The sequence below is a fragment of the Salmo trutta genome, chromosome 13, assembly GCF_901001165.1.
Source record: "Salmo trutta chromosome 13, fSalTru1.1, whole genome shotgun sequence".
Taxonomy (NCBI): domain Eukaryota; kingdom Metazoa; phylum Chordata; class Actinopteri; order Salmoniformes; family Salmonidae; genus Salmo; species Salmo trutta.
The window spans coordinates 86,814,549-86,839,479 of record NC_042969.1 but is presented as its reverse complement, the minus strand read 5'-3'; the positions used below and the strand labels follow the sequence as shown (position 1 = coordinate 86,839,479).

At 45.2% G+C, this 24,931-nt stretch overlaps 1 protein-coding gene across 2 annotated transcripts in view; it reads right to left on the bottom strand.

The window, feature by feature from the left end:
- LOC115206681 (TIAM Rac1 associated GEF 1) overlaps positions 1 to 24,329 on the bottom strand; it is a 124,068-nt gene extending 99,739 nt beyond the window's left edge. For both annotated transcript variants that reach the window (XM_029773879.1, XM_029773880.1), the window contains exon 1: positions 24,113 to 24,329. The gene's annotated coding sequence lies outside the window, so the exon portion shown is untranslated. The remainder of the gene's footprint in view (positions 1 to 24,112) is intronic.
- Positions 24,330 to 24,931: the final 602 nt, after the last annotated feature.

Below are 24,931 nucleotides of genomic sequence, written 5' to 3'. Positions count from 1 at the left end.
TGCCGGAGAGAGGAGCTAGGAGAGTATAGTACCAATATCGTCTGTCTGTCTCTCACCTGCCACGTCAACCCATGGTGTGTCATTGGTGGCACAAAAAAAAAAGGTTTGGACACGCCTACTCATTCAAGGGTTTTTCTTTATTTTCACCATTTTCTACATTGTAGAATAATAGTGAAGACATCAAAACTATGAAATAACACATATGGAATCATTTAGTAAGCAAAAAAAAACTGTTAAACAAATCAATTTATATTTTAGATTCTTCAAAGTAGCCACCCTTTGCCTTGATGACAGCTTCGCACCCTCTTCATCTAGCCTACATTATATATCTAACTAGCTGATTCATCTAGTCTACATTAGAGATCTAACTATCTGATTCATCTAGTCTACATTAGAGATCTAACTAGCTGATTAATCTAGTCTACATTAGAGATCTAACTAGCTGATTAATGTAGTCTACATTATATATCTAACTATCTGATTCATCTAGTCTACATTAGAGATCTAACTAGCTGATTAATGTAGTCTACATTATATATCTAACTATCTGATTCATCTAGTCTACATTAGAGATCTAACTAGCTGATTCATCTAGTCTACATTAGAGATCTAACTATCTGATTCATCTAGTCTACATTAGAGATCTAACTAGCTGATTCATCTAGTCTACATGATATATCTAACTATCTGATTCATCTAGTCTACATTAGAGATCTAACTATCTGATTCATCTAGTCTACATTAGAGATCTAACTAGCTGATTAATCTAGTCTACATTAGAGATCTAACTAGCTGATTAATGTAGTCTACATTATATATCTAACTATCTGATTCATCTAGTCTACATTAGAGATCTAACTAGCTGATTAATGTAGTCTACATTATATATCTAACTATCTGATTCATCTAGTCTACATTAGAGATCTAACTAGCTGATTCATCTAGTCTACATTAGAGATCTAACTATCTGATTCATCTAGTCTACATGATATATCTAACTAGCTGATTCATCTAGCCCACTCCCTTTCATCTTTCTATCAAAGATACTTAACTCCCCTTCATCTATGGTTTTCGCTTGCTTCGCCAACAATGTGTGATGACTGTGTTTTTGCAGAAGATTAAGGTCTACAGTGCCTTCGGAAAGTATTCAGACCCCTTGACTTTTTCCACATTTTGTTACATTACAGCCTTATTCTAAAATGGATTAAATAAAGAAAAATCCTCAGCAATCTACACACAATACCCCATAATGGCATATTTTGAAAATGTGTAAAAAACATATTTTCACGTATTTACATAAGTATTCAGACCCTTTGATATGACACTCCAAATTGAGCTCAGGTGCATCCTGTTTCCATTGATCATCTTTGAGATGTTTCTACAACTTGACTGGAGTCCACAGGTGGTAAATTCAATTGATTGGACATGATTTGGAAAGGCACACACTTGTCTATATAAGGTCCCACAGTTGACAGTACATGTCAGAGCAAAAACCAAGCCATGAGGTCAAAGGAATTTTCCAGATACCTCAGGGACAGGATTGTGTCGAGACACAGATCTGGGGAAGGGTACCAAAAAATGTCTGCCACATTGAAGGACCCCAAGAACACAGTGGCCATCATTCTTAAATGGAAGAAGTTTGGAACCACCAAGACTCTTCCTAGAGCTGGCCGCCCGGCCAAACTGAGAAATCAGGGGAGAAGGTCCTTGGTCAGGGAGGTGACCAAGAACCCAATGGTCACTCTGACAGAGCTCCTCTGTGGAGATGGGAGAACCTTCCAGGAGGACAACCATCTCTGCAACACTCCACCAAATCAGGCTTTTATGGTAGAGTGGCCAGACGGAAGCCACTCCTCAGTAAAAGGCACATGACAGCCCACTTGGAGTTTGCCAAAAGGCACCTAAAGAGTCTCAGAAGATGAGAAACAATATTCTCTGGTCTGATGAAACCAAGCTTTAACTCTTTGGCCCCAATGCCAAGCATCACATCTGGAGGAAACCAGGCACCATCCCTACGGTGAAGCATGGTGATGGCAGCACTGTGCTGTGAGGATGTTTTTCAGCAGCAGGGACTGGGAGACTAGTCAGGATCGAGGGAAAGATGAACGGAGCAAAGTACAGAGAGATCCTTGATGAGAACCTGCTTCAGAGCGCTCAGGACCTCAGACTGGGGCGACGGTTTACCTTCCAACAGGACAATGACCCTAAACACACAGCCAGGACAATGCAGGAGTGGCTTCGGGACAAGTCTCTGAATGTCCTTGAGTGGCCCGGACTTGAACCCGATCGATCATCTCTGGAGAGACCTGAAAATAGCTGTGCAGCGACGCTCCCCATCCAACCAGACAGAGCACTGTATAGGGAATAGGGTGCCATTTGGGCCTCTCACCATGCAACGTGAATGACGGTCATCAACAGCCTGTTGGGCCAGAGGGGGAGTGTGTGACAACAGGGAGAGATATCATACAGCTCTCTTTTGTCCCATCCTATTTCACATGGATTCTGTATTTATTATAGGCTATTCCGAGAGAGGTTGGTGCTCTTTCTAGTGACCTCCATTACTCAATTTTTGGCATGACAATAAGTGACAAGGACTAGGCATGACAATGGAGTGACAAGGACTTGGCATGACAATGGAGTGACAAGGACTAGGCATGACAATGGAGTGACAAGGACTTGGCATGACAACACAAACAGACTGAGACTACATGTACTCCAGGATGTTTCTTCTCTCTTACTGTAGGAATAAAATCAGGATTTTTTTCCCCCCTATTTAAAAGTAGTGCACTATATAGGGAATAAGGAGCCCTTTTGGGCACTATCCTAGCTGAACGTAGCGAGGACCATTGGAACAGCCTGCCTGATGGAAACCAATTTGGTTTCATTCATAATTCATATCAGGATTGGTAGTATGCTAAGCTGCTGCATACTGACTCACTAACTGAACACGGCTGGGCTGGGCGTTTTTGATTTGATTGTGGAAATGTTTTAAATTACATGCTGTCATATAAATTTATGAGGATAGATTTCTTCATGGACAATATGTCACAATACTGCCAACATCATGTCACCTCCTTGTGATGGAGACCTTTAACGCAGGCCAGGAAGAGCAAAGATTGACGAGTGTTCAAATTAAATCCAATGTAAAGCATATGGCCATAGTCAACTGAGATGCAGGCAGTGTGCATCGTTTTGGGATCAAATATATTGGAAAATCGCCAACCATGGGTGTAATAGTAAGGAAATACTGTAGCTAGAACCATGTACAGAAACCAGCCACATTAAAATGATCATTCTAACAAAAACGTCACAAAATGCCCCAACACTACCCACTCCCAGTCCTGTCAAGAGACAAGCCAAGCCCCAGCACCACCCAATCCCAATCCCGTCAAGCCAAGCCCCAGCACCACCCAATCCCAATCCCGTCAAGCCAAGCCCCAGCACCATCCAATCCCAATCCCGTCAAGCCAAGCCCCAGCACCACCCAATCCCAATCTCGTCAAGCCAAGCCCCAGCCCCAGCACCATCCAATCCCAATCCCGTCAAGCCAAGCTAAACCCCAGCACCACCCAATCTCAATCCCGTCAAGCCAAGCCCCAGCACCACCCAATCCCAATCCCGTCAAGCCAAGCCCCAGCACCACCCTATCCCAATCCCGTCAAACCAAGCCCCAGCACCAACCAATCCCTTCAAGCCAAGCCCCAGCACCACCCAATCCCAATCCCGTCAAGCCAAGCCCCAGCACCATCCAATCCCAATCCCGCCAAGCCAAGCCCCAGCACCACCCAATCCCGTCAAGCCAAGCCCCAGCACCACCCAATCCCAATCCTGTCAAGTCAAGCCCCAGCACCATCCAATCCCAATCCCGTCAAGCCAAGCCCCAGCACCACCCAATCCCAATCCCGTCAAGCCAAGCCCCAGCACCATCCAATCCCAATCCCGTCAAGCCAAGCCCCAGCACCATCCAATCCCAATCCCGTCAAGCCAAGCTAAACCCCAGCACCACCCAATCCCAATCCCGTCAAGCCAAGCCCCAGCACCATCCAATCCCAATCCCGTCAAGCCAAGCCCCAGCATCACCCAATCCCAATCCCGTCAAGCCAAGCCCCAGCACCACCCTATCCCAATCCCGTCAAACCAAGCCCCAGCACCAGCCAATCCCAATCCCGTCAAGCCAAGCTCCAGCATCACCCAATCCCAATCCCGTCAAGCCAAGCCCCAGCACCATCCAATCCCAATCCCGCCAAGCCCCAGCACCATCCAATCCCGTCAAGCCAAGTCCCAGCACCACCCAATCCCAATCCCGTCAAGCTAAACCCCAGCACCACCCAATCCCAATCCCGTCAAGCCAAGCCCCAGCACCACCCAATCCCAATGCCGTCAAGCCAAGTCCCAGCACCACCCAATCCCAATCCCGTCAAGCCAAGCCCCAGCACCACCCAATCCCAATCCCGTCAAGCCAAGCCCCAGCACCATCCAATCCCAATCCCGTCAAGCCAAGCCCCAGCACCACCCAATCCCAATCCCGTCAAGCCAAACTAAAACCCAGCACCATCCAATCCCAATCCCGTCAAGAGACAACCCAAGCCCCAGCACCTCCCCAGCACTACCCAATCCTGTCAAGAGACAACCCAAGCCCCAGCACCTCTCCAGAAACTGTAGGGGAATGGAGAGAGACACTGGTGGCCCAAAGGAGCTGTATGAGACTCTGGATGGAGCTGTAGCTTGGGGGGGGGGGTGAGTGAGTTGTAGGTGGGGATGGGAGGGGGAAGGGAGTGAGTTGTAGGTGGTCTGGGAAAAGGGAGCGAGGACTAGGTGGGGGAATTGTATACCAGGGACAAACAACAGTGATTCCCACTCCCTAGAAACAGCACTTCTGTCCTGAAGAATGCCTACTGTATGTTTAGATAACAAAGTCCTAAAATACACAGTGCTCAGATGAAAGAACAGCTGCTGAATTCCAGATCTGGCCACAGCTTCATCCCCATTACGGTGTCAAACAGATAAATGGTCTCTCGTCTTAAACCTTTGAAGCTTTAAAAATTAGGTTAAACAAAAAGACTCTGTTTTAGACTTTATGAAGTGAACTACTGTGTTTTCTTTGATATATATCCCTCTAGATCAACTTTAAACACGTCATTGACAGTTGGTATCCCCCCCAAAAAAAAATACATTTAAGGAACTCAGTCTTACTCTTGAAAGTTGTAATAGTAGAATGTACAAGGTATAATTTCTATATTGGGTAGTGTATCATCAGTTCCTCTTGTCATGTCCGTCATTACAGACCTTAGAGAGAGATTTATAACATGAAATGTCCAGATTAACCAGCCCACTTCAGCTAACGTTTTAAATAGAGTAAAAAAAATATATATAAATGTAATTGAAAAATCATATGAATAAACATTAGACATGGCAAAATGTGTTGAACTACAGGAAATAAGCTTTAAACCTGCAACGTTTTCTCTTCAACAACAAGAGGGGTGTGAATGGAACAGTGTGTCAGGAACAGTGTTGGTGGCCATAGAAATAGACATGGGGCGTGGGGGTCGCGAGATGTTCAAGAAGGCTGGAAGGAAGGAAGGAAGGAAGGAAGGAAGGAAAGGAAAGGAAAGGAAAGGAAAGGAAAGGAAAGGAAAGGAAAGGAAAGGAAAGGAAAGGAAAGGAAAGGAAAGGAAAGAAGGAAGGAAGGAAGGAAGGAAGGAAGGAAGGAAGGAAGGAAGGATGGAAGGAAGGAAGGATGGAAGGAAGGAAGGAAGGAAGGAAGGAAGGAAGGAAGGAAGGAAGGAAGGAAGGAAGGAAGGAAGGAAGGAAGGAAGGAAGGAAGGAAGGAAGGAAGGAAGGAAGTCTATAAACCCTTATGTTATACGATGGAAATTGTTTTCCTAGTGAGGACTTGTGAAGAGCAGAATCAACAACGTCTGCATAATGAAAACAGTTGCTTTGTGAGAAGGTGTTACAACTTCTGTTAGCCATTGTTATGTAAATGCTAGCTGAAAAGGACCAGTGGCCTGGCTTTGGCCCCAAGTGAGAGCAGGTCTGCCGGAGCCATGGCCCAGTGACACACGAGTGCCGGCCCGCGTAGATGGAAACAGAAAAGTCTGAGCGTTTTTGGTAAAACCTGTATGACAGACAGACAGAGACAGATAGACACACAGACAGTGGCCATCACAAAGCCCTGACCTCAATCCTATAGAATATTTGTGGGCAGAACTGAAAAAGCGTGTGCAAGCAAGGAGGCCTACAAACCTGACTCAGTTACACCAGCTCTGTCAGGAGGAATGGGCCAAAATTCACGCAACTTATTGTGGGAAGCTTGTGGAAGGCTACCCGAAACATTTGACCCAAGTTAAACAATTTAAAGGCAATGCTACCAAATACTAATTGAGTGTATGTAAACTTCTGAACCACTGGGAATGTGATAAAATAAATAAAAGCTGAAATTTCTAACCGACCTGGCCGGGGTATCCTGGAATGACATTGACCTCATCCCATCAGCAGATGATGCCTGGCTATTCTTTAAAAGTGCCTTCCTCACCATCTTAAATAAGCATGCCCCATTCTAAAAATGTCAAACTAGCAATATATATAGTCCTCGGTTTCACTCCAGACCTGTCTGCCCTCGACCAGCACAAAAACATCCTGTGGCTTTCTGCATTAGCATCGAATAGCCCCCGTGATATGCAACTTTTCAAGGAAGTTAGGAACAAATATACACAGGCAGTTAGGAAAGCTAAGGCTAGCTTTTTCAAAACAGAAATTTGCATCCTGTAGTACTAACTCAAAAAAGTTCTGGGACATTGTAAAGTCCATGGAGAATAAGAGCACCTCCTCCCAGCTGCCCACTGCTCTGAGGCTAGGAAACACTGTTACCACCGATAAATCCACTATAATTGAGAATTTCAATAAGCATTTCTCTACGGCTGGCCATGCTTTCCACCTGGCTACCCCTACCCCGGTCAACTGCCCGGCACCCTCCACAGCAACCCGCCAAAGCCCCCCCTGCTTCTCCTTCACCCAAATCCAGATAGCAGATGTTCTGAAAGAGCTGCAAAATCTGGACCCCTACAAATCAGCCAGGCTAGACAATCTGGACCCTCTCTTTCTAAAATTATCTGCGGAAATTGTTGCAACCCCTATTACTAGCCTGTTCAACCTCTCTTTCATATCGTCTGAGATCCCCAAAGATTGGAAAGCTGCCGCGGTCATCCCCCTCTTCAAAGGGGGTGACACTCTAGACCCAAACTGCTACAGACCTATATCTATCCTACCCTGCCTTTCTAAAGTCTTTGAAAGCCAAGTTAACAAACAGATTACCGACCATTTCGAATCCCACCGTACCTTCTCCGCTATGCAATCTGGTTTCAGAGCTGGTCATGGGTGCACCTCAGCCACGCTCAAGGTCCTAAACGACATCATAACCGCCATCGATAAGAAACAATACTGTGCAGCCGTATTCATTGACCTGGCCAAAGCTTTCGACTCTGTCAATCATCACATTCTTATTGGCAGACTCGACAGCCTTGGTTTCTCAAATGACTGCCTCGCTTGGTTTACCAACTACTTCTCTGATAGAGTTCAGTGTGTCAAATCGGAGGGCCTGTTGTCCGGACTTCTGGCAGTCTCTATGGGGGTGCCACAGGATTAAATTCTTGGGCCAACTCTTTTCTCTGTATACATCAATGATGTCGCTCTTGCTTCTGGTGATTCTCTGATCCACCTCTACGCAGACGACACCATCCTATATACTTCTGGCCCCTCCAGACGAGCTTCAATGCAATACAACTCTCCTTCCGTGGCCTCAAACTGCTCTTAAATACAAGTAAAACTAAATGCATGCTATTCAATCGTTCACTGCCCGCACCTGCTCGCCCGTCCAGCATCACTACTCTGGACGGTTTTGACTTAGAATATGTGGACAACTACAAATACCTGGGTGTCTGGTTAGACTGTAATCTCTCCTTCCAGGCTCACATTAAGCATCTCCAATCCAAAATTAAATCTAGAATCGGCTTCCTATATCGCAACAAAGCATCCTTCACTCATTCTGCCAAACATACCCTCGTAAAACTGACCATCCTACCGATCCTCAACTTCGGCGATGTCATTTACAAAATAGCCTCCAACACTCTACTTAACAAACTGGATGCAGTCTATCACAGTGCCATCCGTTTTGTCACCAAAGCCCCATCTACTACCCACCACTGCGACCTGTACGCTCTTGTTGGTTGGCCCTCGCTTCATACTCGTCGCCAAACCCACTGGCTACAGGTTATCTACAAGTCTCTGCTAGGTAAAGCCCCGCCTTATCTCAGCTCACTGGTCACCATAGCAGCACCCACCCGTAGCACGCGCTCCAGCAGGTATATCTCACTGGTCACCCCCAAAGCCAATTCCTCCTTTGGTCGTCTTTCCTTCCAGTTCTCTGCTGCCAATGACTGGAACGAACTGCAAAAATCTCTGAAGCTGGAGACTCATATTTCCCTCACTAGCTTTAAGCACCAGCTGTCAGAGCAGCTCACAGATCACTGCACCTGTACATAGCCCATCTGTAAACAGCCCATCTATCTACCTACCTCATCCCCATACTGTATTTATTTATTTATTTCTCCTTTGCACCCCAGTATCTCTACTTGCACATTCATCTTCTGCACATCTACCATTCCAGTGTTTAATTGCTATATTGTAATTACTTCACCACCATGGCCTATTTATTGCCTTATGTCACGACTGAGTTGGACTGGCGGATAGGCGGAATCAAATGCAGGAGACAGAGGTGCTGGAGGTGAGTGTCTTTTAATACACCTGACACACACAAACGCCGAAAAGCACAGGGCGCTATACAAAGTTCACGTATTTTGAACTGCGCCCATAAAACACAAAATATAATTACAAGGCGCAAGGAGCGCAGCCGGTAACTCACTCGACAAAACTGTCGGTAACACAATGTAGACAATAAACAATCCCGCACAAAATCCCAACTGAAAACACACATTAAATAAGTCCCCACTAATGACATACACAAAACAGGTGCGGAACAGACAGACAAAACTAAACGACACAGAAACAATGATCGGTGGCAGCTAATAGGCCGGCGACGACGACCGCCGAGCGCCGCCCGACCGAGGAGGGGCGCCACTCTCGTTGGAACCTGTGACACCTTAACTCCCTTATCTTACTGTATATAGACTTTTTGTTTTCTTTTGTTCTACTGTATTATTGACTGTATGTTTTGTTTATTCCATGTGTAACTCTGTGTTGTTGTATGTGTCGAGTTGCTACGCTTTATCTTGGCCAGGTCGCAGTTGCAAATGAGAACTTGTTCTCAACTAGCCTACCTGGTTAAATAAAGGTGAAATAAAAAATAAATCACTCTCTCTACTATAATTCTGACATTTCACATTCTTAAAATAAAGTGGTGATCTTAACTGACCTAAGACAAGGGATTTTTACTAGGATTAAATGTCAGGAAGGTGTTTGTAAACTTCGACTTCAAACTGTACCTCACAGCTATGAGCATTAGCATCAAGCATAGGATACCTCCGAGCTATGAGCATTAGCATCAACCATAGGATACCTCACAGCTATGAGCATTAGCAACAACCATAGGATACCTCCGAGCTATGAGCATTAGCAACAACCATAGGATACCTCCGAGCTATGAGCATTAGCAACAACCATAGGATACCTCCGAGCTATGAGCATTAGCATCAACCATAGGATACCTCCGAGCTATGAGCATTAGCATCAACCATAGGATACCTCACAGCTATGAGCATTAGCAACAACCATAGGATACCTCCGAGCTATGAGCATTAGCAACAACCATAGGATACCTCCGAGCTATGAGCATTAGCATCAACCATAGGATACCTCCGAGCTATGAGCATTAGCATCAACCATAGGATACCTCAGAGCTATTAGCGTCGCCCTCCATCACTGCCACTCAAATCAAACTTTGTCACATACGCCAAACAGGTTTAGACTTTACCATGATATGCTTACTTACGAGCCCTTTCCCAACAGTGCAGAGTTAAAAAGTAAGCAATTATGAATTGAGGGATGAATACAGGTTTATTGAATAGGACACCTCACGTCTATTAGCATTAGCAGCCATTAGCATCTAGCATAGGACACCTCACATCTACTAGCATTAGCAGCTATTGGCATCTAAATATAGGACAACTCACATCTATTAGCATTAGCCGCTATTAGCATAGGACACCTCACGTCTATTACCATTATCAGTTATTAGCATAGGACACCTCACATCTATAATTTAAGGAAAGGGGGGATACCTAGTCAGTTGTACAACTGAATGCCTTCAACTGAAATGTGTCTTTCTGCATTTAACCCAACCCCTCTGAATCAGAGAGGTGAGGGGGGCTGCCTTAAATCGACATCCACGTCTTCGGCGCCCGGGGAACAGTGGGTTAACTGCCTTGTTCAGGGGCAGAACGACAGATTTGGGGATTCGAACTTGCAACCTTTCAGTTACTAACCCAACACTCTAACCACTAGGCTTCCCTGCCGCCATAGGACAATGAATGGTGTGGCTGTTGAACAAGTTGAGGAGACTCAATTACCTGGTGTTACCTTAGATTGTAAACTGTCATGGTCAAAACATATAGATCAAATGGTTATAAAGATGGAGAGAGGTCTGTCTGTGATAAAGTCATGCTCTGCTTTTTGACACCACACTCCAAAAAGCAAGTTCTGCAGGCTCTAGTTGTCTTATCTTGATTGTTGTCCAGTCGTGTGGTCCAGTGCTGCTAAGAAAGACCTAGTTAAGCTGCAGCTGTCCCAGAACAGAACGGCACGTCCTGCTCTTCATTGTAATCAGAGGGCTGATATTAATACTCTTGCCTATGAGTTGAGGAGAGACTGTATCACTTATTGAAAATACCAACTTGTTTGCATAGTCAACTTACACACAGCTCTAACACACACACACACACACTTACCCCACCAGACATGCCACCAGGGGTCTTTTCATAGTCCCCAAATCCAGAACAAATTCAAGAAAGCGTACAGTATTATATAGAGCCCTTATTGCATGGATCTTCCTTCCATCTCATACTGCTCAAATAAACAGTAAACCTGTTGTTTTCAAAAAACAGATAAAGCAACACCTCACGGCACAACGCCTCTCCCCTATTTGACCTAGATATTTAGTCTATGTATTGATATGTAGACTATTGTTCTGTCCTTGAGCTGTTCTTGTCTATTAATGTTCTGTATTGTGACATGTTTCAGGAAGATTAGCTGCTGTTTTAGCAACTGCTAATGGGATCCTAATAAAATACCCCAAAAAATACCTAACGTCTATTAGCATTAGCAGCTATTAGCATCTAGCATAGGACACCTCACGTCTATTAGCATTAGCAGCTATTAGCATCTAGCATAGGACACCTCACGTCTATTAGCATTAGCAGCTATTAGCATCTAGCATAGGACACCTCACGTCTATTAGCATTAGCAGCTATTAGCATCTAGCATAGGACACCTCACGTCTATTAGCATTAGCAGCTATTAGCATCTAGCATAGGACACCTCACGTCTATTAGCATTAGCAGCTATTAGCATCTAGCATAGGACACCTCACATCTATTAGCATTAACATGATCTATTAGCATCAGGTAGCACAGGATGGGGGTACAGGGGTGGGCAATTCCAGTCCTCGAGGGCCTGATTGGTGTCACAGTTTTGCCCCAGGCTCAGCTAACACACCTGACTCCAATAATAGAGTAGAACACCAAATCAGGTTCTCGAGGACTGGAGTTGCCCACCCCTGTAGCTCTGTGTCACAGTGGATTTTCACACAAGAAGCCAAGACACCGGTAGGCTGAGGCCAAGACACCGATAGGCTGAGGCCAAGACACCGATAGGCTGAGGCCAAGACACCGATAGGCTGAGGCCAAGACACCGATAGGCTGAGGCCAAGACACCGATAGGCTGAGGCCAAGACACAAGTAGGCTGAGGCCAAGACACCGATAGGCTGAGGCCAAGACACCGATAGGCTGAGGCCAAGACACAAGTAGGCTGAGGCCAAGACACCGATAGGCTGAGGCCAAGACACCGATAGGCTGAGGCCAAGACACCGATAGGCTGAGGCCAAGACACACAAAAAGGTGTACTGGGTCCGTACTCAAAAAAAAATGTTGCATAAAGCTTACTTCATTATTTTTTATTTTATTATTTTCACAGCATCAGGGATAGAGTAAAGAGACGTTTTGGTTTTTCAGCCTTCTTTAGTATGTAGATACAATTTTATTTTAAAACAGTATTTTGTAGGGAACAACCAATGAGCAGCAGGTACTTCTAATCAGGGGTGTGGCTTTTCTGGTCTACAAGTTAGTCACAAAAAAAAAACCAGAATTATAGCGTATGGGAACAAAGGGCAATTCATGAATCAATTGACTTTGGTGTCTGCTCACTTGGATACATTATATAAATTCATGAGATAGCTTACTACAAAGGACATCAGTCTTGGGCTGTTCATTATAATGCGGGGTTAACTCATAAACGATATGAAAAATCTGATATGGACAGTGTTCTTGTATAAACAGTCGAAATTTGGCTTATAGGCAGGAGGTGAAATCCAGTTCTTTGTTTAAACCGTGTGGAGATAGAGAATTTAATTGGGCATATCCACATGGCTTTTCTGGAAGGCATAATTCCTTTAGTAGTGCAAGTTACACATGACTTTATCTCATAGGTCGTAAAAGTCTGAGGTCATGCATCGTTACAACATGTCCTTATGGTGCTACAGGAGGTACAGGGGAAATATCCTTATGGTGCTACAGGAGGTACAGGGGAAACATCCTTATGGTGCTACAGGAGGTACAGGGGAAACATCCTTATGGTGCTGCAGGAGGTACAGGGGAAACATCCTTATGGTGCTACAGGATCTACAGGGGAAACATCCTTATGGTGCTGCAGGAGGTACAGGGGAAACATCCTTATGGTACTACAGGAGGTACAGGGGAAACATCCTTATGGTACTACAGGAGGTACAGGGGAAACATCCTTATGGTGCTACAGGAGGTACAGGATCTACAGGGGAAACATCCTTATGGTGCTACAGGAGGTACAGGGGAAACATCCTTATGGTGCTACATGATCTACAGGGGAAACATCCTTATGGTGCTACATGAGGTACAGGGGAAACATCCTTATGGTGCTACAGGAGGTACAGGGGGAAACATCCTTATGGTGCTACAGGAGGTACAGGATCTACAGGGGAAACATCCTTATGGTGCTACAGGATCTACAGGGGAAACATCCTTATGGTGCTACAGGAGGTACAGGATCTACAGGGGAAACATCCTTATGGTGTTACAGTAGGTACATGATCTACAGGGGAAACATCCTTATGGTGTTACAGGAGGTACAGGGGAAACATCCTTATGGTGCTACAGGAGGTACAGGGGAAACATCCTTATGGTGCTACATGATCTACAGGGGAAACATCCTTATGGTGCTACAGGAGGTACAGGATCTACAGGGGAAACATCCTTATGGTGCTACAGGAGGTACAGGGGAAACATCCTTATGGTGCTATAGGAGGTACAGGGGAAACATCCTTAAGGTGCTACATGATCTACAGGGGAAACATCCTCATGGTGCTACAGGAGGTACAGGGGAAACATCCTTATGGTGCTACAGGATCTACATGGGAAACATCCTTATGGTGCTACAGGAGGTACATGATCTACAGGGGAAACATCCTTATGGTGCTACAGGAGGTGCATGATCTACAGGGGAAACATCCTTATGGTGCTACAGGAGGTACAGGGGAAACATCCTTATGGTGCTACAGGATCTACATGGAAAACATCCTTATGGTGCTACAGGAGGTACAGGGGAAACATCCTTATGGTGCTACAGGAGGTACAGGATCTACAGGGGAAACATCCTTATGGTGCTACAGGATCTACAGGGGACACATCCTTATGGTGCTACAGGAGGTACAGGGGAAACATCCTTATGGTGCTACATGATCTACAGGGGAAACATCCTTATGGTGCTACAGGAGGTACAGGGGAAACATCCTTATGGTGCTACAGGATCTACATGGGAAACATCCTTATGGTGCTACAGGAGGTGCATGATCTACAGGGGAAACATCCTTATGGTGCTACAGGAGGTACATGATCTACAGGGGAAACATCCTTATGGTGCTACAGGAGGTACAGGGGAAACATCCTTATGGTGCTACAGGATCTACAGGGGAAACATCCTTATGGTGCTACAGGAGGTACATGATCTACAGGGGGAAAACATCCTTATGGTGCTACACGATCTACAGGGGAAACATCCTTATGGTGCTACAGGAGGTACATGATCTACAGGGAAACATCCTTATGGTGCTACAGGAGGTACATGATCTACAGGGGAAACATCCTTATGGTGTTACAGGAGGTACAGGGGAAACATCCTTATGGTGCTACAGGAGGTACAGGGGAAACATCCTTATGGTGCTACAGGAGGTACATGATCTACAGGGGGAAAACATCCTTATGGTGCTACATGATCTACAGGGGAAACATCCTTATGGTGCTACAGGAGGTACATGATCTACAGGGGAAACATCCTTATGGTGCTACAGGAGGTACAGGGGAAACATCCTTATGGTGCTACAGGAGGTACATGATCTACAGGGGAAACATCCTTATGGTGCTACAGGAGGTACAGGGGAAACATCCTTATGGTGCTACAGGATCTACAGGGGAAACATCCTTATGGTGCTACAGGAGGTACAGGGGAAACATCCTTATGGTGCTACATGATCTACAGGGGAAACATCCTTATGGTGCTACAGGAGGTACAGGGGAAACATCCTTATGGTGCTACAGGATCTACAGGGGAAACATCCTTATGGTGCTATATGATCTACAGGGGAAACATCCTTATGGTGCTACAGGAGGTACAGGGGAAACATCCTTATGGTGCTACAGGAGGTACAGGGAAACATCCTTATGGTGCTATATGATCTACAGGGGAAACATCCTTATGGTGCTACAGGATCTACAGGGGAAACATCCTTATGGTGCTACAGGAGGTACAGGGGAAACATCCTTATGGTGCTACAGGAGGTACAGGGGAAACATCCTTATGGTGCTACAGGAGGTACAGGATCTACAGGGGAAACATCCTTATGGTGCTACAGGATCTACAGGGGAAACATCCTTACGGTGCTACAGGAGGTACATGATCTACAGTGGAAACATCCTTATGGTGCTACAGGAGGTACAGGATCTACAGGGGAAACATCCTTATGGTGCTACAGGAGGTACAGGGGAAACATCCTTATGGTGCTACAGGAGGTACAGGGGAAACATCCTTATGGTGCTACAGGAGGTACAGGGGAAACATCCTTATGGTGCTACAGGAGGTACAGGGGAAACATCCTTATAGTGCTACAGGAGGTACAGGATCTACAGGGGAAACATCCTTATGGTGCTACAGGATCTACAGGGGAAACATCCTTATGTAAGGCCTCTTTTCTCTCTCTGACTTAATCTGATTTAACCAACAGGATGAATACATTTCTGGATGGTTTTATAGGTGAGTAAAGGTGGATTCTGGAAGGCAGAATTCTGTCTGATGATAGTATATCTTGACAATAGACTTGATGTCATTACAACTATCATTGAAAGTAAGTTTAAATATACATTGAACAAAAATATTTTAAAAACGCAACATGTGAAGTGTTGGTCCCATGTTTCATGAGCTGAAATAAAAGATCCCAGAAATATACCATACGCACAAAAAGCTTATTTCTCTCAAACTTTGTGCACAAATGTGTTTACATCCCTGTTAGTGAGCATTCCTCCTTTGCCAAGATAATCCGTCCACCTGACAGTTGTGGCATATCAAGAAGACAATTAAACAGCATGATCATTACACAGGTGTACCTTGTGCTGGGGGACAATAAAAGGCCACTCTAAAATGTGCAGTTTTGTCACACAACGCAATGCCACAAATGTCTCAAATTGAGGGAGCGTGTAATTGGCATGCTGACTGCAGGATCGCCCACAGAGCTGTTCCCAAATCATTTAAAGTTAATTTCTCTACCATTAGCCGCCTCCAATGTCATTTTAGAGAATTTGTCAGTACGTCCAACCGGCCTCACAACCATAGACCACATGTAACCACGCCAGCCCAGGACCTCCACATCCGGCTTCTTCACCTGTGGGAACATCTGAGGATGGAGGAGGAGAGGGGGTGCTGAGGAGTATTTCTGTCTGTAATAAAGCCCTTTTGTGGGAAAATGGCTGGGTCTGGCTCCCCAGTGGGTGGGCCTGCAAACTCTGACAAATAAAGGCCAAGATGCTGGCAGTCTGAGGCCAAGACGCTGGCAGGCTGTCTTTCACTTCCTAATCATTCGTGTGGCAGCTAGTGGCCTCCGTGCCTGTCTGTCTGGTCCAGGCATTTAAAAACATCCCTTAACTACGGACTTCATTCCTTTGCTGGCTACAAGACTGGACACAAAGCTGACCACGGATTGGCTAGACAACATGACACAGAGCCAAGGACAGTTAGCAGCAGCGTGGTGATGTATTGAGAATGTGTTCTCTGTTAATCCGCCGTGATTAGAGTCTCCTTCCAGCAAAGCGATCAATGTGTTCCAGGTCAGCAAGCTTTTCAATATCAAGCTGAAGCTCTGCTATGCGATGTGGCTTGGCTGTTTCTTTATGTAACACTCAACAACAAAAAAACTCAGACACACAATCAACTAAAAGACTCAAAACACCCTGTAGTGTATCACTTATGACCAGAGCCCTGCTGTTTGGGACAAACCCTTTTCCACTTCCTGTCAACCCCTCATATCAATCTGAAGGAATAAAAAGGTTGAATACATTTTAAACAGGGTGACGATAAAAAAAAAAAACGGTTAAAAAGACACTCGATCTTCAAGGTAGCTGAACCGAGGCAAACCGAGTGGACGTCCTCTATTGAAGCTGTGATGACCAGCGCAGGCAGGAGTGTAAACTCTACTGACAATGACCTTAAAGCTGGTGACAAAGTCCACCAATAGGGTTTCATTTGAGTCCTTGACGTGAGAGTCGAGACGGCAAGTTTCCACATATGACCCACACATGAGAAAGGACATCAGAGACAGAGACGGTCTTCTTCAGAGAAGAAAATCTGGCTTTCAAAACACATGCGCAGTTTGTTTGTCACGTGCACGGTATACAACCGGTGTAAAACCATACAGCGAAATGCTTACTTACAAGCTCTTCCACAACTATGCAGAGTTCACATCAAATACAAAAAGAAATCCCAGAAAATGCTATTTTTTTAAAAAGAAAGCACAGAATTCTCTGACCGTACCAGTTGTGCATCTATACAGATCAGATCCATAGAGATCAAATCTGACCCATACAGATCAGATTTGATATATACAGACAGCTCAGAGCTAACTCAAACCCCATGGGAGACAAACATGACAGGCTAAATTCTCCTCTGCATCCACAACCACCACAGTACTCCAGGAGTTAACCCCAACCCCCCCCCCCCCAGGAGTTAACCCCAACCCCCTCCCAGGAGTTAACCCCAACCCCCCCTCCAGGAGTTAACCCCAACCCCCCCCCCCCCCTCCCCCCAGGAGTTAACCCCAACCCCCTCCCAGGAGTTAACCCCAACCCCCCCCCCCCCTCCCCCCCCAGGAGTTAACCCCAACCCCCTCCCAGGAGTTAACCCCAACCCCCCCTCCAGGAGTTAGCCCCAACCCCCCGAGGAGTTAACCCCCCCTCCCCCCAAGGAGTTAACCACAACCCCCTCCCAGGAGTTAACCCCAATCCCCTCCCAGGAGTTAACCCCAATCCCCCCCAGGAGTTAACCCCAACCCCCTCCCAGGAGTTAACCCCAACCCCCTCCCAGGAGTTAACCCCAACCCCCCAACCCCCACCCAGGAGTTAACCCCAACCCCCTCCCAGGGGTTAACCCCAACCCCCTCCCAGGGGTTAACCCCAACCCCCTCCCAGGAGTTAACCCCAACCCCCCCCAGGAGTTAACCCCCCCCCCAGGAGTTAATCCCAACCCCCCCCAGGAGCTAACCCCACCCCCCCAGGAGTTAACCCCAACCCCCCCCAGGAGTTAACCCCAAAGGCGTCAGCATGCTCCAATCTCGGCTAGGCGAACCAAAATGAGAGTGCTTGCATACTCTCTTAAAAAGCCATTCGCTTGAAAAACGAGGCGCCGAAGCCAGTATACACTTCCTCAAAATAGTCAGAATTTATTTTCAGATAATTCAAGAAATCTGACATTTTGGCAGAGGAGATCAAACTGTACCCGAAATGTTTGGGATGGGAAGCATGCGGATGCCATAACTCCAGGAAACCCCCTCCACAACCACTACTCCCCTAATCTTCCTTTCCTCCAGCCCCCTGTGCATTGAGGCGTGACCCATCTGGGTCTTGGCACACACACACACACACACACACACACACACACACACACACACACACACACACACACACAACACACACACAAAGCTGTGGAGGAACAGAAACATCTGGGCTGTGCTGGTCTCAAACAATCACACACACAGTCCTAGTCACACACACACACACAGTCCTAGTCACTCACACACACAGTCCTAGTCACACACACACACAGTCCTAGTCACTCACACACACACAGTCCTAGTCACTCACACACACAGTCCTAGTCACTCACACACACACACAGTCCTAGTCACACACACACACACACAGTCCTAGTCACACACACAGTCCTAGTCACACACACACACACACACACACACACACACACACACACACACACACACACACACACACACACACACACACACACACACACACACACACACACACACACAGTCCTAGTCACTCACACACAAAGTCCTGGTCACACAACCTGATCACACAGTCCTACTGGTCCCTCTAGTTCAGGACAACAATGTCACTCTGTTCTGTTGTCTGTCTAATAAGAAAGTCACACTGTTGTAAAAGCCCTAATCTCAACAACCACTTTGCATATCTAGATGTTTTATATGGTGGGGTATTTCCTTTGCCCCCCCCCCCCCCCAAAACATCACCTTTCAGCAGGAAGTGAAAAGAGAAAAGGACAGTGGAAGCTGATGAAAAAGCTGTTTTTATTATTCTTGTTTTAAAAGGATGCCCATTATATAAAAGGGTTATTAAACTGAACTGAGGGGTCAGCGGGGGGGGGGGGCTAATAAGTCCGACTTACTGGGGTCAGCTAGTAGTCAGCTAATAAGTCTGACTTACTGCAAATTTCAGAAATGATGTGACTAAACTCTACAAAAAATAAACTGTATTATCAACGATCAACGATGAAGAAAAAAAACATTCCTACATGCATGAATATGAATAAATAATCATCATTTTATGCCTCGCAATCAACAAAATGTACATTGTTTAAAGCACACGTTTACATATCTTAGTCACAAATGACAGCTCCAATAAGCCTCTTTTGTGGTGAACGACATGTGAACAACCAGTGGTGGTTCTAGACCATTTCATCTGGGGGGGCCAAGCTGGGGCCAGTTGTACTGTTAGAGGGGCCAGTTACATTAGACGTTATTGTTGTCATATCGTTTTCTTCTCTGCATTAGCAGGCAAAAGACCATGTTCATAATCATCATCGTTGACCACTGTCTAATAACGGATGTAAAAAAAAAGAACAATAGCAAAAATTTGTTATGTAAAAATTATTTCATACTCCACATTTAAGGGGGCCACAAGGGGGTCCAAAATTGTTGTCACAGGGGCACTGTGACAGATCCAAGTTGGCTAGACTAAATATAAAGATAAGTTGGCTAGACTTTAAATATAAAAGATTAGTTGGCTACTCACTAACACATGGACTTGTGCTTTAGAGATTGTTTATGAGACCCTATGTTCTTTTTCTATAATTCCTGCTACAAGAAGTCGGTCATTTATTCGTGGATGTGCCTTGTACATGGTTCTGGTTAAATTTGTAACAATTATAGTATTTTCATAGACTTAAAAGCCAGATCAGTGATTATTGCAAACAACCAGGTTAAACTAATAGGGGGTCTTGGTTGTGGAAGACCTATATTTAGTCCAGGTAGAATTTACCATACAGTGTTATTGACCTATACACAAAATGTGTGTGTGTGTTTGTATATAATTTTTAGGCCATAATCGCCCATCACCCTCCCACACTCCCTTTTTAGTCCTAACACTGAATATCAGAGTAGCTAAAAATCCCTCACCCAAATCCTCTTCTCAGCTAGTCCTAGTCTTGGTCAGCTCTGAGAGTTGAAACCAGAGCCCTACTACCCCTTGACCTCGTGTCCTGCTAAGTTCTAGGATGACGGTTGCTAGGCAACATTTCCATAACTATGACAGGCAGCAGATGACCCATTCTCACCCTGATCTGGGCTTCCTTTAGCACAAAAAGACACAGAAGCAAGAAACCTGGGTTTAAATAGATTGAGATTCAACAAACCTACAGTCCTTCGGCCCCATTTTCCCAGGACACTTATTTATTTAACCATAATTTAACCAGGTAGGCCAGTTGAGAACAAGTCCTTTATTTAACCAGGTAGGCTAGTTTTGAGAACAAGTTCTCATTTACAATTGCGACCTGGCCAAGAATAAAGCAAAGCAGTTCGACACAAACAACAACACAGAATTACACATGGAATAAACAAAACATACAGTCAATAACACAAGAGAAAAAAAAAGTCTATATACAGTGTGTGCAAATGAGGTAGGATAACGGAGGTAAGGCAATAAATAGGCCACAGTGGCAAAATAATTACAATTTAGCAATTAAACACTGGAGTGATAGATGTGCAGAAGATGAATGTGCAAGTAGAAATACTGGGGTGCAAAGGATCACCAAAAGAATAATAAATAACAATATGGAGATGAGGTAGTTGGATGGGCTATTTACAGATGGGCTGTGTACAGGTGCACCATGTCCAGATAAAACGTCCGGGGTAAAAAAAAAAAAAAGTTGAATGAAAAAAGTAGAGCGAGGAAAAATATAAGACGTTGGAAAATGTATTAAAAAGTAAAAAGTTTGGCAGATAGCCAAGTAGCAACAAACAGCGGAAAATCACAGAGACAAGTCCAGAAACTGAGGACGGAGGAACCATCAGACTAGTCAGTCCCTCATGCTAACTTTTACATATAGCTACTATCACAACCAACTGAATTGTACAGTATTGTGAAAACATATGAACGGCAACATACAGTTAAAGTCACTGGAGACTAGTAAGGATGTACAGTTGAAGTCACTGGAGACTAGTAAGGATGTACAGTTAAAGTCACTGGAGACTAGTAAGGATGTACAGTTGAAGTCACTGGAGACTAGTAAGGATGTACAGTTGAAGTCACTGGAGACTAGTAAGGATGTACAGTTGAAGTCACTGGAGACTAGTAAGGATGTACAGTTGAAGTCACTGGAGACTAGTAAGGATGTACAGTTGAAGTCACTGGAGACTAGTAAGGATGTACAGTTGAAGTCACTGGAGACTAGTAAGGATGTACAGTTGAAGTCACTGGAGACTAGTAAGGATGTACAGTTGAAGTCACTGGAGACTAGTAAGGATGTACAGTTGAAGTCACTGGAGACTAGTAAGGATGTACAGTTGAAGTCACTGGAGACTAGTAAGGATGTACAGTTGAAGTCACTGGAGACTAGTAAGGATGTACAGTTGAAGTCACTGGAGACTAGTAAGGATGTACAGTTGAAGTCACTGGAGACTAGTAAGGATGTACAGTTGAAGTCACTGGAGACTAGTAAGGATGTACAGTTGAAGTCACTGGAGACTAGTAAGGATGTACAGTTGAAGTCACTGGAGACTAGTAAGGATGTACAGTTGAAGTCACTGGAGACTAGTAAGGATGTACAGTTGAAGTCACTGGAGACTAGTAAGGATGTACAGTTGAAGTCACTGGAGACTAGTAAGGATGTACAGTTGAAGTCACTGGAGACTAGTAAGGATGTACAGTTGAAGTCACTGGAGACTAGTAAGGATGTACAGTTGAAGTCACTGGAGACTAGTAAGGATGTACAGTTGAAGTCACTGGAGACTAGTAAGGATGTACAGTTGAAGTCACTGGAGACTAGTAAGGATGTACAGTTGAAGTCACTGGAGACTAGTAAGGATGTACAGTTGAAGTCACTGGAGACTAGTAAGGATGTACAGTTGAAGTCACTGGAGACTAGTAAGGATGTACAGTTGAAGTCACTGGAGACTAGTAAGGATGTACAGTTGAAGTCACTGGAGACTAGTAAGGATGTACAGTTGAAGTCAGAAGTTTACATACACCTTAGCCAAATACATTTCAACTCAGTTTTTCACAATTCCTGACATTTAATCCTGGTAAAAATTCCCTGTGTTAGGTCAGTTAGGATCACCACTTTATTTTAAGAATGTGAAATGTCAGAATAAAAGTAGAGAGAATGATTTTTTTTATATCTTTCATCACATTCCCAGTGGGTCACAAGTTTACAAACACTCAATTAGTATTTGGTAGCATTGCCTTTCAATTGTTTGTCTTGGGTCAAATGTTTCGGGTAGCCTTCCACAAGCTTCCCACAATAAGTTGCGTGAATTTTGGCCCATTCCTCCCGACAGAGCTGGTGTAACTGAGTCAGGTTTGTAGGCCTCCTTGCTCGCACACGCGTTTTCAGTTATACCCACAGATTTTCTATAGGATTGAGGTCAGGGCTTTGTGATGGCCACTCCAATACCTTGACTTTGTTGTCCTTAAGCCATTTTGCCACAACTGTGGAAGTATGCTTGGGGTCATTGTCCATTTGGAAGACCCATTTGCGACCAAGCTTTAACTTCCTGACTGATGTCTTGAGATGCTGCTTCAATATATCCACACAAATTTCCCTTCCTCACGATGCCATCTATTTTGTGAAGTGCACCAGTCCCTCCTGCAGCAAAGCACCCCCACAACATGATGCTGCCACACCCATGCTTCACGGTTGGGATGGTGTTGTTTGGCTTGCAAGCCTCCCCCTTTTTCCTCCAAACATAACAATGGTCATTATGGCCAAACTGTTCTATTTTTGTTTCATCAGACCAGAGGACATTTCTCCAAAAAGCACAATCTTTGTCCACATGTGCAGTTGCAAACCGTAGTCTGGCTTTTTTATGGCGGTTTTGGAGCAGTGGCTTCTTCCTTCCTGAGCGGCCTTTCAGGTTATGTCGATATAGGACTCGCTTTACTGTGGATATAGATACTTTTGTACCCGTTTCCTCCAGCATCTTCACAAGGTCATTTGCTGTTCTTCTGGGATTGAGTTGCACTTTTCGTACCAAAGTACGTTCATCTCTAGGAGACAGAACATGTCTCCTTCCTGAGCGGTAGGGCGGCTGCGTGGTCCCATGGTGTTTAAACATGCATACTATTGTTTGTACAGATGAACGTGGTACCTTCAGGCATTTGGAAATTGCTCCCAAGGATGAACCAGACTTGTGGAGGTCTACAATTTATTTCCTGAGGTCTTGGCTGATTTCTTTTGATTTCCACAAATGTCAAGCAAAGAGGCACTGAGTTTGAAGGTAGGCCTTGAAATACATCCACAGGTACACCTCCAACTGACTCAAATGATGTAAATTAGCCTATCAGAAGCTTCTAAAGCCATGACATAATTTTCTGGAATTTTCCAAGCTGTTTAAAGGCACAGTCAACTTAGTGTATGTAAACTTCTGACCCACTGGAATTATGATACAGTGAATTATAAGTGAAATAATCTGTCTGTAAACAATTGTTGGAAAAATTACTTGTGTCATGCACAAAGTAGATGTCCTCACCGACTTGCCAAAACTATAGTTTGTGAACAAGAAATTTGTGGAGTGGTTGAAAAACAGGTTTTATTGACTCTAACCTAAGTGTATGTAAACTTCCGACTTCAACTGTAGCAAAAAGTGGACATCGTTTTGCTTGCTTAGTTGTGAGAGACAAGGTTTGGTTTCTTCACACCTCCTTTAGGAGGGAAAAGGATTTAAAACCAAGGAGCCATTTGCCTCTGCAGCTATCTCAGGAACACACACAGACACTGCATGCTACACTAAAACATTTTAGACACACACACACACAGCAAATGGAAATGAGTTAACCTTACCTTGCTGCAACAACGCAGACAGAGCCAGTGTGCTTCCTATCTATCCTCAGACCGACTGCTCAGATTCAGAGAAAATCACCACATCACTGGAGACATTACACGCTCCATTCTGGCGAATCCTGACACTCCTCTCAACTGTGCAGAAGGAAGACTGAGGCGGTATAGTGTGTGTGACTGACTGGCTGGCTGCTGCTGTGTGCCGCGTGTGTGTGTGCGTTGCCTGCCAGGCTGATTTGAGGAACTGGGGGGATAGAATACAGCAGGGTGAGAGGAAGGGGGTGTGGCTGTTTGTAAAACTCTCTCCTCACTCACTCTCACATGCCTCCCTCCCTCTCTGATCCCTTGTTCTCTGATCCCTCCCTCCTTCCCTGATCCCTCCCTCCTTCCCTGATCCCTCCCTCCTTCCTTGATCCCTCCCCCCCTCGTTCTCTGATCCCTCTCTCTGATCTGATCCCGCCCTCCTTCCCTGATCCCTCCCTCCCTTCCTTCCTGATCCCTCCCTCCATCCCTGATCCCGCCCTCCCTTACCTCCTTCTCTGATCCCTCCCCCCTCCTCTTATCCCTCCCCCTCCCTCCTTCTCTTATCCCTCCCCTTCCCTCCTTCTCTGATCCCTCCCTCCCTCCTTCCTTCCTTATCTGATCCCCCCCTTCTCTGATCCCTCCCCCTTCTCTGATCCCTCCCCCCTTCTCTGATCCCTCCCCCCTTCTCTGATCCCTCCCCCTTCTCTGATCCCTCCCCCTCCCTCCTTCTCTTATCCCTCCCCCTCCCTCCTTCTCTAATCCCTCCCTCCCTCCTTCCTTCCTTATCTGATCCCCCCT